Source organism: Choloepus didactylus, chromosome 9 (genome assembly GCF_015220235.1).
Source record: "Choloepus didactylus isolate mChoDid1 chromosome 9, mChoDid1.pri, whole genome shotgun sequence".
NCBI lineage: Eukaryota > Metazoa > Chordata > Mammalia > Pilosa > Megalonychidae > Choloepus > Choloepus didactylus.
The window spans coordinates 72,238,608-72,252,234 of NC_051315.1; the positions used below are offsets into that span (position 1 = coordinate 72,238,608).

General features: G+C 38.0%; 1 protein-coding gene across 2 annotated transcripts in view; it reads right to left on the reverse strand.

The window, feature by feature from the left end:
• The window catches only part of PDE1A (phosphodiesterase 1A), a 460,100-nt gene that overhangs the window by 47,197 nt on the left and 399,276 nt on the right, over window positions 1-13,627 (reverse strand). The window lies entirely within an intron of this gene.

Consider the following 13,627-nt stretch of genomic DNA (forward strand, 5'->3'; position numbering starts at 1 on the left):
AGGAAAAATACTTCTCTGAATTGGCTACTTATTGAACTTCATGATTGTCGTGGGAATGTGTCTTAAAACTGTGCCAAGATCCTTCAATGATCAACTTGAAGTGTCCACTGAATAACCTAACATTTCATTATCATGGGCTTTCTGATACTTTGTCTTTGAAAAATATAAAGCTTAAAACAGACCAGGAGAATAACAAATGATACCAATTCCTCAAATTTGTAACATGATACACAGCTGCAAAGCCCTAGCCATTCATTCCATCATTTTGTTCCTTACAACCATCCTGGGGAGGATGTAGAATGAGGATAAATATCCCTTAGTTTCAGATAAGAAAATGAAATGCAGAGAGTTTGAAGACTTACCCCCAAGACTCTGGCAAAGATGGAATGCTAGGGCTTACACTTGGATTTTCTGAAACCAAGTCCAATATCTCCCTACTTTGCATTATTAGGCTCCTCATTGCTGCCAAAAATATTAAAAATACTTTCTTTAACAAAATACACAAAATGTCTATATTTATACTGCAAGGATGAGTTCTGGACAGACCTGGTCTGATTTTCCTCAAATTGTCTAGCACAGCCAATGGATCACATTTTCCAATTTTTAGATTTTTAGTACCTAAAAAGAATGCAGGAATATATATGCAAATTGCCTCACAAAAGTGCTACTGTGACTTTCTGAGATGAAAAACTCCAATTACCTCAGCCAGATGCATAGTTAAGAAGGCATCTATCAGCACTGTGGGTTCTTCAGATTGATAGTTTCACAGATGGTTATGGGAGGATGAGCAAGAATAAGAAAACATGTACATCCACAGTCCTGCCAATATCTAGGGCATCCACATAGATACATAGTTCCAGCTAAATAGCTTGTTAAGGCAAATGCATTCAAAGCATACACCAAGGAGTTACAGATTCAGGTGCTGCATCCACTTCAAAAGGGATAAAATATGTGGTATAGCTAAGAATAAGTAAGGATACAGTGAGATTCATTTAGTCAGTTGAATGCATGTGTGTCAGTTTGGATATATTATGTCCCCCCAAAAGCCATATTCTTTAACACAATCTTGTGGGGGCAGATGTATTAGTGTTGATTAGGTTGGAATCCTTTAATTGACTGTTTCATGGAAATGTGACTCAATCAACTGTGGGCAAAACATTTGATTGAATTATTTCCATGGAGGTGTGGGCTCTGTCCATTCAGGGTGGGTCTTGATTTAATCACTGGAGTCCCATAAAAGAGTTCAGAAACAGAAGGGTCTCAGAGCAGCTGAGAGGGACATTTTGGAGAGAAGCTAAGAGCTGATACTAACACTAACACTTGCAGATGCTTGGAGACATTGGGAGATGCTAGCCCAGAGTGTGCTCCAGAGAAGCTAAGGGAGGACCCCAATGCTTAGATGCAAAGGAGACGAAGAAGCTAAGTGAGACCCAGAGACATTTTGGAGAAAGCCATTTTGGAATGTAACCTGGGAGCAAAGGAAGAGCAGACACCAGCTACGTGCCTTCCCAGCTGACAGAGGTGTTCCAAACGCCACTGGCCTTCCTTCAGTGAAGGTATCATCTTGTTGATGCCTTAGTTTGGACACTTTTATGGCCTTGGAACTATAAATTTGTAACTTAATAAATCCCCTTTATAAAAGCCAATCCATTTCTGGTATTTTGCATAATGGCAGCATTAGCAAACCAGAACAGCATGAAAGCATTTTAACTGTTCGAATCAATATCATATTTTAGTATAAGTCTCATAAAGTTAAATTTGTTTTGTTTTTTTATTATTCATTTTATTGAGATATATTCACATACCATGCAGTCATACAAAACAAATCGTACATTTGATTGTGCACAGTACCATTACATAGTTGTACATTCATTACCAAAATCAATTCCCGACTCCTTCATTACCACACACACACAAATAACCAGAATAATAATTAAAGTGAAAAGGAGCAACTAAAGTAAAAAAGAACACTGGGCGCCCTTGTCTGTTTGTTTGTTTGTTTCCTTCCCCCACCTTTCCACTCATCCATCCACAAACTAGACAAACGGGAGTGTGATCCCTATGGCCCCCCCCAATCCCACTGTCCCCCCTCATAAGCCACATTTTTATACAATTGTCTTCAAGATTCATGGGTTCTAGGTTGTAGTTTCATAGTTTCAGGTATCCACCACCAACTACCCCAATTCATTAGAACCTAAAAAGGGTTGTGTATATTGTGCATAAGAGTGCCCACCAGAGTGACCCCTCGGCTCCTTTTGGAACCTCTCTGCCACTGAAGCTTATTTCATTTCCTTTCACATCCCCCTTTTGGTCAAGAAGATGTTCTCCATCCCATGATGCCAGGTCTACATTCCTCCCCAGGAGTCATATTCCACGTTGCCAGGGAGATTCACTCCCCTGGGTGTCTGATCCCACGTAGGGGGGGAGGGCAGTGATTTCACCTTTCAAGTTGGCTTAGCCAGAGAGAGAGGGCCACATCTGAGCAACAAAGAGGCATTTGGGAGGAGGCTCTTAGGCACAATTATAGGGAGGCCTAGCCTCTCCTTTGCAGCAACAGTCTTCCCAACGGCAAATTCCGTGGTAGAGGGCTCAATCCATCAAACCACCAGTCCCCTATGTCTGTGGGCATGTTAGCAACCATCGAGGTAGGGCAGGCCTATACCCCTGCATTCTTCACCAGCTCCTCAAGGGGGCTCTGCATATTTTTTTCCTTCTTTTTTTTTCTTTAAACTTTTTTTTTTCTAAATCAACTGTATGAAAAATTAAAAAAAATTTTTTTTAAATTAAAAAAAAAATACAATAAAAGAACATTTCAAAGAGACCATAACAAGGGAGTAAGAAAAAGACAACTAACCTAAGATAACTACTTTACTTCCAACGTTTTCTTACTCTACCCCAAGAAAGTAACCTAATATAGCAACATTTCTGTGAACTTGGTCTTACTATACCCATCAGAAATTAACAGACCATAGTCATTCCTGGGCATTCCCAGAACATTAAATTTACCCATGATAGCTTATCTGTTCTTCTTGGATTATTGTTTCCCCTCCCTTAATTGCTCTCTATCGCTAGTTCCCCTACATTCTACATTATAAACCAGTTGTTTTACATTTTTCAAAGTTCACATTAGTGGTAGCATATAATATTTCTCTTTGTGCTTGGCTTACTTCGCTCAGCATTATGTCTTCAAGGTTCATCCATGTTGTCATATGCTTCACGACATCGTTCCTTCTTACTGCCGTATAGTATTCCATCATATGTATATACCACATTTTATTTATCCACTCATCTGTTGAAGGACATTTGGGTTGTTTCCATCTCTCGGCAATTGTGAATAATGCTGCTATGAACATTGGCGTGCAGATATCTGTTCGTGTCACTGCTCTCTGATCTTCCGGGTATATACCAAGAAGTGCAATCGCTCGATTGAAGGGTATCTCTAGATCTAGTTTTCTAAGGAACTGCCAGACTGACTTCCTGAGTGGCTAAACCATTATACAGTCCCACCAACAATGAATAAGAGTTCCAATTTCTCCACATCCTCTCCAGCATTTGTAGTTTCCTGTTTGTTTAATGGCAGCCATTCTAATTGGTGTGAGAGGGTATCTCATTGTGGTCTTAATTTGTATCTCTCTAATAGCTAGTGAAGCTGAACATTTTTTCATGTGTTTCTTGGCCATTTGTATTTCCTCTTCAGAGAACTGTCTTTTCATATCTTTTGCCCATTTTATAATTGGCCTGTCTGTACTATCGTCATTGAATTGTAGGATTTCTTTATATATGCAAGATATCAGTCTTTTGTCAGATACATGGTTTCCAAAAACTTTTTCCCATTGAGTTGGCTGCCTCTTCAACTTTTTGACAAATTCCTTTGAGGTACAGAAACTTCTAAGCTTGAGGAGTTCCCATTTATCTATTTTTTCTTTTGTTGCTTGTGCTTTGGGTGTAAAGTCTAGGAAGTGGCCACCTAATACAGGGTCTTGAAGATGGTTTCCTACATTATCTTCTAGGAGTTTTATGGTGCTTTCTTTTATATTGAGATCTTTGGTCCATTTTGGGTTAATTTTTGTGTAGGGTGTGAGGTAGGGGTCCTCTTTCATTCTTTTGGATATGGAGATCCAACTCTCCCAGCCCCATTTGTTGAAAAGACCTTTATGACCCAGTTCAGTGACTTTGGGGGCTTTATCAAAGATCAGTCGGCCATAGATCTGGGGGTCTATCTCCGAATTCTCAATTCGATTCCATTGATCTACATGTCTATCTTTGTGCCAGTACCATGATGTTTTGACAACTGTGGCTTTATAATAAGCTTCAAAGTCAGGGAGTGTAAGTCCTCCCACTTCGTTTTTCTTTTTTAGAGTGTCTTTAGCAATTTGAGGCATCTTCCCTTTCCAAATAAATTTGATAACTAGCTTTTCCAAGTCTGCAAAGTAGGTTTATGGAATTTTGATTGGGACTGCATTGAATCTGTAGATGAGTTTGGGTAGAATTGACATCTTAATGACATTTAGCCTTCCTAGCCATGAACATGGAATATTATTTTTCCATCTTTTAAGGTCCCCTTCTATTTCTTTTAATAGAGTTATGTAGTTTTCTTTGTATAGGTCTTTTACATCTTTGGTTAAGCTGATTCCTAGGTACTTGATTTTTTTAGTTGCTATTGAAAATGGTATCTTTTCCTTGAGTGTCTCTTCAGTTTGTTCATTTCTAGCATATAGAAACATTACTGACTTACGTGCATTAATCTTGTATCCTGCTACTTTGCTAAATTTGTTTATTAGCTCTAGTAGCTGTATCATCAGTTTCTCAGGGTTTTCTAGATATAAGATCATATCATCTGCAAACAATGACAGTTTTACTTCTTCCTTTCCAATTTGGATGCCTTTTATTTCTTTGTCTTGCCGGATTGCCCTGGCTAGCACTTCCAGCACAATGTTGAATAACAGTGGTGACAGCGGGCATCCTTGTCTTGTTCCTGATCTTAGGGGGAAGGCTTTCAGTCTCTCACCATTGACTACTATGCTGGCTGTGGGTTTTTCGTATATGCTCTTTATCATGTTGAGGAAGTTTCCTTCAATTCCTACCTTTTGAAGTGTTTTTATCAAAAAGGGATGTTGGATTTTGTCAAATGCTTTTTCAGCATCTATTTAGAGGATCAATTCATTTTTCCCTTTTGACTTGTTAATGTGTTGTAATACATTGATTGATTTTCTTATGTTGAACCATCCTTGCATGCCTGGAATGAACCCCACTTGGTCATGTTGTATGATTTTTTTAATGTGTCTTTGGATTCGATTTGCAAGTATTTTGTTGAGGATTTTTGCATCTATATTCATTAGGGAGATTGGCCGGTAGTTTTCCTTTTTTGTAGCATCATTGCCTGGTTTTGGTATTAGATTGATGTTAGCTTCGTAAAATGAGTTAGGTAGTGTTTCATTTTCTTCAATGTTTTGAAAGAGTGTAAGTAAGATTGGTATCAATTCTTTTTGGAAAGTTTGGTAGAATTCTCCTGTGAAGCCATCTGGCCCTGGGCATTTATTTGTGGGAAGATTTTTGATGACCGATTGGATCTCTTTGATAGTGATTGGTTGGTTGAGGTCTTCTGTTTCTTCTCTGGTCAGTCTAGGTTGTTCCCATGTTTCCAGGAAATTGTCCATTTCCTCTACATTATCCAGTTTGTTGCCATACAGTTGTTCATAGTACCCTCTTATAATTTTTTTAATTTCCTCGGGATCTGCAGTTATGTCACCTTTCTCATTCATTATTTTGTTTATATGGGTCTTCTCTCTTTTTGATTTTGTCAGTCTAGCTAGGGGCTTGTCAATCTTGTTGATCTTCTCAAAGAACCAACTTTTGGTGTTATTTATCCTCTCTATTGTTTTTTTGTTCTCTATGTCATTTACTTCTGCTTTAATCCTTGTTATTTCTTTTCTTCTACTTGGTTTAGGATTGGTTTGCTGTTCATTTTCTAGCTTTTTCAGTTGATCCATTAGTTCTTTGACTTTGGCTCTTTCTTCCTTTTTAATATATGCATTTAGTGCTATAAATTTCCCCCTCAGTACCGCTTTTGCTGCATCCCATAGGTTTTGGTATGTTGTGTTCTCATTTTCATTCGTCTCCATATATTTAGCAATTTCTCTTACTATGTCTTCTTTAACCCACTGATTGTTTAGGAGTGTGCTGTTTAACCTCCAGGTATTTGTGAATTTTCTAAGTCTCTTAGGGTTATTGACTTCTAATTGTATTCCATTGTGGTCAGAGAATGTGCTTTGAATAATTTCACTCTTTTTAAATTTATTGAGGCTTGTTTTATGTCCCAGCATATGATCTATTCTGGAAAAAGTCCCGTGAGCACTAGAGAAGTATGTGTATCCTGGTGATTTGGGATGCAATGTTCTATATATGTCTGTTAAATCCAATTCATTTATCAGATTGTTTAGGTTTTCAGTTTCCTTATTGGTCTTCTGTCTGGTTGATCTATCTATAGGAGACAGTGATGTGTTGAAGTCTCCCACAATTATTGTGGAAACATCAATTGCTTCCTTTAGTTTTGCCAGTATTTCTCTCATGTATTTTGTGGCACCTTGATTGGGCGCATAAACATTTATGATTGTTATTTCTTCTTGTTGAATTGCCCCTTTTATTAGTATGTAGTGACCTTCTTTGTCTCTCAAAACATCCCTGCATTTAAAGTCTATTTTATCTGAGATTAATATTGCTACACCTGCTTTCTTTTGGCTGTAGCTGGCATGAAATATTTTTTTCCATCCTTTCACTTTCAATTTCTTTGTGTCCCTGCATCTAAGATGAGTCTCTTGTATGCAGCATATTGATGGTTCATTTTTTTTTTATCCATTCTGGAAATCTATATCTTTTAATTGGTGAGTTTAATCCATTTACATTCAATGTTATAACCGTGAAGGCATTTCTTGAATCAGCCATCTTATCCTTTGGTTTATGTTTGTCATATATATTTTTCCCTCTCTCTATTAATATCCTTTAATGAACCCATACCAAATCTCTTTAGTACTGAACCTTTTTCCATGTCTCTCTCTCCTTTCTTTGTTTCTCTGTCTGTAGGGCTCCCTTTAGTATCCCCAGTAGGGCAGGTCTCTTGTTAGCAAATTCTCTCAGCATTTGTTTGTCTGTGAAAAATTTAAGCTCTCCCTCAAATTTGAGGGAGAGCTTTGCTGGATAAAGTATTCTTGGTTGGAAATTTTTCTCACTCCGAATTTTAAATATATCGTGCCACTGCCTTCTTGCCTCCATGGTGGCTGCTGAGTAGTCACTACTTAGTCTTATGCTTTTTCCTTTGTATGTGGTGAATTGCTTTTCTCTTGCTGCTTTCAGAACTTGCTCCTTCTCTTCCGTATTTGACAGCGTGATCAGAATATGTCTCGGAGTGGGTTTATTTGGATTTATTCTATTTGGAGTTCGCTGGGCATTTATGATTTGTGTATTTATGGTGTTTAGAAGGTTTGGGAAGTTTTCCCCAACAATTTCTTTGAATACTCTTCCTAGACCTTTACCCTTTTTTTCTCCTTCTGGAACACCAATGAGTCTTATATTTGGACATTTTATACTATCTCTCATATCCCTGAGGTCCATTTCGATTTTTTCGATTTTTTTCCCCATTCTTTCTTTTGCGCTTTCATTTTCCGTTCTGTCATCTTCCAGGTCACTGATTCGTTGTTCAACTTCCTCTAGTTTTGTAGTATGAGTATCCAGAATCTTTTTAATTTGGTCAACAGTTTCTTTAATTTCCATAAGATCATCTATTTTTTTATTTAGTCTTGCAATTTCTTCTTTATGCTCTTCTAGGGTCTTCTTGATGTCCTTTATATCCTGTTCCATGCTCTTCTTGATGTCCTTTATATCCCGTGCCATGGTCTCATCGTTCATCTTTAGTTCTTTAATTAGTTGCTCTAAGTACTGTATTTCTTCTGATCTTTTGATTTGGGTGCTTGGGCTTGGGTTATCCACATCGTCTGGTTTTTTCATATGCTTTAAAATTTTCTGTTGTTTTTGGCCTCTTGGCATTTGCTTAACTTGGTAGGGTTCTTTTAGGATTTGTCGACCAATTGAAATCCTTATCTCTAATTTGTCAGGTCTACAGCTTCGTGGAGTACACTTTCTGTGACTAACCAGCAGGTGGCGTCCGCGAGCCACCTGTTCCCCTCAAGCCAGTTCTCCCCTGCTTTGCCTCTGTGGTGAGTGGGGGAGTAAGTCTTGTGGAGTCCAGTTGGTGTACCAAGCTTGGGTGTGTAGTTGGTGTTGCCCGCCCTTTTTAAAGGGGCGTGTGTCTGGGCAGGCAGGGAGGGGGGCGGCTCTAACAACCAAATATCCCTGGTGTTCCTGGAGTTTTAAAGCTGCTGCAATAGTCTAATTCTTCAGTTCAGTCTTGCCACAGTTTGTCTGTGCCACTGACCCACAAGTCCTTGGTATTGGCCTATGGCCCCTAAGACTTGTGAGTGGGTCCCTCTTCCAGGCCTTGCACCCCCTGGTCCTCTGTTGAGGGATGACTGTGCTATGTCACAGGTGAGTGCCTTCCCCCCAGGGTGGTTCTGGGCTGCCAGTCTTTGTAGGGAGGCTCCCGGTCTGCTGAAATGACGTCTGAATCGGGCTTGTTAATTCCCACTGCTCCACCTTCACAAGTCTGGGACAACCAGCTGAGGGTGCAGGGAAGGCTAATGTCCATGCCCAGTTTTGTGGTGTATGCGTGTTACTGTAAGCACTTCCGTCACATTCAGTTGTCTGGGGCAGCTCTGGGCTATGGAGCTGGTGACGGGCAGGAGTGTTTCCTGTCCACCAGGATGATGGCTGTGAGAGGAGCCCCCCTTTTCTCGGGAAGTTGTGGTGTTTAGTGAATTTTCTCAGCCACTGGATTATTGCCTTTTGTCTCAGAGCTCTCAGTTCTGCTCTTGTCTTGACCTGCCCAAATTGCAAGTCTTTTAGGCTTTCTGTATTGGGCTTCTTAGGGTAATTGTTTTAGAAAATGAAAAAAAGATTAAAAAAAAAAAGGGGGGGGCCCTCCTCACAGATCTAATGCATTATTGAAATGCTAAGAGACAAAGCAATTAGGGCTATTAAGAAAAGATCCAGGGGGCAAAGAGATTAGTTTTTCTTTGGGTTTTGCAAATGAGCCTGAGGGCCTGAGCTCTGCCATTCCCCTTTCTATGTTCACCAGAACTCCAAAAAACATCTGCTTTTATTTTTGAGTTTGTCTTGCTGTTTTTTGCTATGCCTGGCTCCTCTCTGCTGGGCTGGCTGCTCTCAGATTCTCTGGTGTCTGGTCTCAGTCTATGTATGGTTGGAGTTTGGATCAGTAGAATGAGTTTCCGATAAGAGCTGCCACTGCAGTTCTCCGTTCTCCTTCCCGGTGCCGACAGCCCCGCCTCCCATGGGACTGAGCCTGGCAGGGAGGGGCACAGGTCCCCTGGCCGCAAAAACTTACAGATTTTGCTGATCTCAGCAGTTCCACGTTTTCATGAGTGTTGTATGAAGTATGCCCAAAGTCAGATTGCTCTGTGGTGTCCAGTCCACACAGTTCCTGGCTTTCTACCTACTTGCCTGGAGGAGTAACTAAAACATACACCTCACTAATCCACCATCTTGCCCCGCCCCTAAAGCACGGTTTTAACAAAGACTAAAAATATAGTTAGCCAAACAAAATGGAAAGGATCTATTTCTCTCTCAAGTAATTGTCCAAAAGTAGACAGGCCATCAAGAGCTGATCGTTGGTTCTGCCATTTTCAACACTGGGTTCAAGGCAACTGTTTCAGTTCCTGCTATTTCCCAGTGCAAGAATGTCTTTGGCAGCAGTCACAGTAATTTGCCACTCAGGTTCAGTCAACATAATTCCAGCGTGGTCCCCATCAGACTTCTCAACCAGCTAGTTGACGATTCCTGTGTGGCAGAGGCAGTTCAGTTTGAAAGCACAAGGAGCCTGAGAAACAGATTCCTGGCTTCAAATCCCAGCTCCAGCAGGGTGAGAAGTCATGGAGAGATCATGACGGCTTTCTCAGGCCACGCAGGCATCACATTCACAGTATAGTCTACCCTCTTGTTTCGCTTTTAAAACATATTTGTTGGCAGTACAAACACTCATTTTGGCCTTTAACTCTACATTTTCCTGTTTTGCTGTATATATTTCTGAAGGGGATTTCAAAGTCATTCACTTTTAGAAATTCAGAAACTGAGAAATGATAATTGTAGTTTAAGATTCCAATATTAAAAACATAAGTTCTAAACCAGTTTATTATAATCTGAGAGGATTTTCATAGTTGAAGAGGCGAGGCAGTGCCCACAGAGCTAGTTTAATCATATCGCAGCCCATATTAACATGACATATATGTTTTACTTGCATTTGGGCTAAAACTTTGTGTTGTATACATTAAGGTCATTCAAGCAAAGACTGTCCATTTCTAAACATGTTTAGATCACAGAAATGCTTGTCACTGCCCACCTAGCAAAACCCCAAATCATTTCCTTTTAGTCTACGTAGCACAATCTGAAAAATACAGATCACAAAAACATTCCAAGTATCAAGCAGCTATACCTATTCCAAGATATCACCTTGTATGCCAGGTGTGTTGTAACCTCTAATATTTAGATATCTGACTCACTGTTCACCAGGCATGGGGAATGACAGAAGAGCCTTACAGAGCAACTTCCCTTCTACCCTCAAATACACTGTATCCTGGAAGTTTCATTTTTGGCATCAGTCACTTTTCTAGAAAATACAAGAATAAGGTGGTGAACTTCAAAAATATATGCACTCAATTTCATTGAATCATTACTTCCATGATTCTGCCAGGTATTCTTTTATCTGGTTTGAACTCAGTAAAACAAAGGGACAATACATGTCATGATTTGGAGGTATAATATTAATTTTCAAGATTCTCCTGGATTTATTAGAGTTTTTTTTATCTCAGTCATTTTTTATGGTATTTTTAATTTATGTCATTGATGAGGCACCCTTTATCTGATACGTTCTTTTTTAAATTTGAGATAAAATTTATGTATACATCTTAAGTATACAAATTGCATATACACTTGTGTAACACTCAGTCAAGACAAAGAACATTTCCATCACTCTAGAAAGTTCCCTTAACCCTTACAGTGATTCTCCACCCTCTATAGATATACATTGTACTTATTTCTATCACCATAGATTAATTTTTCCAGTTTTGAACTTCATATAAATGGAATCATAGTCAGCATTTTTTGAGATTTATTAATATTGTAGTTTTATATAATGAGTCCATTTAAAAATAATTACATGATATTCCTCTGTATGACTATGCCATGATTTATATATCTATTTCTATTTTTGATGGACATTTGGGCTATTTCTGGTTTTGGGTTATTGTAAGTAATACTGCTATGACTACTCCTATATAAGACATTTGGTGGACATAAGCACTGCTTTATCTTAGTTATATACCTTGGTGTGGAAATGTTGCATTGGAGGGGATATTAAATTTAAATTTAGTTGTTAAATAGTAGACCAACAAGTTGCCAGAGTGGTTGTAATGATTTGTACTCCCACCAACAATGTGTGATAGTTTCAGTTAGTCCATGTCCTCAATAAAACCTGATATTGTCAGACTTGTCCATTTTAACCGTTCTGGTGGGTATGTAGTGATTCCTCATTGCGGTTTTAATATGCATTTCTTTGATTACTAATAATGGTGAGCATACTTTAATGTGCTTATTTCTCATTTGCATATTTTCTTTAATGAGGTGTTCAAATTTGGTTGATCTTCTTTTTATTATTGATTTGTAGGAATTCTTTATGCAATCTGAGCACACGTCCTTAGTCAGATTTTGTATTACAAATATTTTTCTCAGTTTGTGGCTTGCCTTTTCTTAGTGGCATCTTTGGAAGAGCAGAAGTTTTAAATTTTGATTGTGATTACTTTATCAGTTTTGTCTTTTATTGTTAGTACTTTGTGTCCAGTCTCTGTTGTAAAAGAACTTGTGTAAAGTTGGTATTATTTCTTCCTGAAATGTTTGAGACTTTACCAGAGAGGCCATCTGAGCCTGGAGTTTTCTTCATGGGGAAAGTTTAAATTACAAATTCAATTTTTAACAGACGTATGGATATTTAGATTTGCCATTTTTTTTTTTCGCTTAGTTTTGAGAATTTGTGTCTGTCAAGGAATTTGTCAATTTCATCTAATGCCAAATTTATCAGCATTAAGTAATGCTTAATATTTATTGTCCTTTTGATGTATGTAGGGTCTATAATAATATTCCCTCTCTCATTTAAAATTTGTGTTTTTTTTCTTTCTGATCCTGCTACGGAGGGGGTATCAATTTTATTAATGTTTCATAGAATTAACTGTTGTCTTAGTTTTGCTATTGTTTTCCTAATTCATTGATTTCTGTCTCTATTACCTCCTTCCATCAACTAGCTTTTGGGTTAATTTGCTTAATTTCTCCTAGTTTCTTAAGTTGGAAACATAGATCACTGATTTTATACTTTTCTTCTTTTCTAATTTCCTCAAATTTCCTCTGAGCACTGTTGTAGCTACATCTCACAATACATCCTGCATTGTGATTTCATGATCATTAAATTTGAAATATTTTAAGATTTCTTCTTAACCTGAGAAAGTTATTTTATCTCTTCATGTTTCTTTATCACTAAAATAAGAGACTTGTCCTAATAATCTCTAAGGTCTCTTTATATTTACTATTTTCTAGCTATTAATTGATTATATTAAATTATAATTATTAATTGACCATTGTAGAGCCCTTAGAATTTGACAGATTTTAACTTTTGATCTATTATTTTAACACAAAAGGTATTAAAATAGTTTTCCAAAACACTTTAGTATGAAAATATTTGAATTTGGAAGATGCTGTTTAGTAACTTGCTTTAGGATTTGCAATCCTATTTAAAAATGAAACCATACATCATATCCATTGCAATGGGAGACAGAAACCACAGTCATCCAAATATAGTAATATAATTGCTGTTTATGTCTTTAGGACAGATATAAAATCAATAATAAAACATTAAGCATAAAGAATACTACTGAGAAGTCAAAAATCTGAAACTACAGAAAGAAAAAAAAAAAGAAGAGCTTCTCTGAATGGGATACTGTAAAGAAAAAAATATATTCTTGTGGCAGAGGCTACTGGCCATCGCCCATACCCTGGCTTGCTTTCTCAGATAGCAATCAATTTTTTAGGTGGGCACATGTTGAAGTAGCTAAGAATTACACTTCTTAGCATCCCTTGCAGCTATGAATAAATTGTGGCTAACAGGATGTATGCAGAAGTGTTATATGTTCTGCCCTTCCCCTTTCTCTGATGAAAGCTTTTTGCTATCTCTGCTGTAGCACTTAAAGCAGCAGATCACAACTCTAATCTGATTCTTTCTTTCTGCTCTAGGAGTGGCACCTGAGATCCAAGCCTTGACTCTCTTTAAACACGTATCATACTATCTAGGATTATTTAATATATTTTTCTGAGAAATTAATAAATTCTGCTTAATCCTCCAAGAATGTGCTGCAGCCAGTTGATAACTTCTGTAATGGGAAGCCTAGTAAGCCACAAGCCCTGGGTTCTGCACAGGGAAGGTATATGTCAATATGTTCAGTCACGATTTCCCAAAATA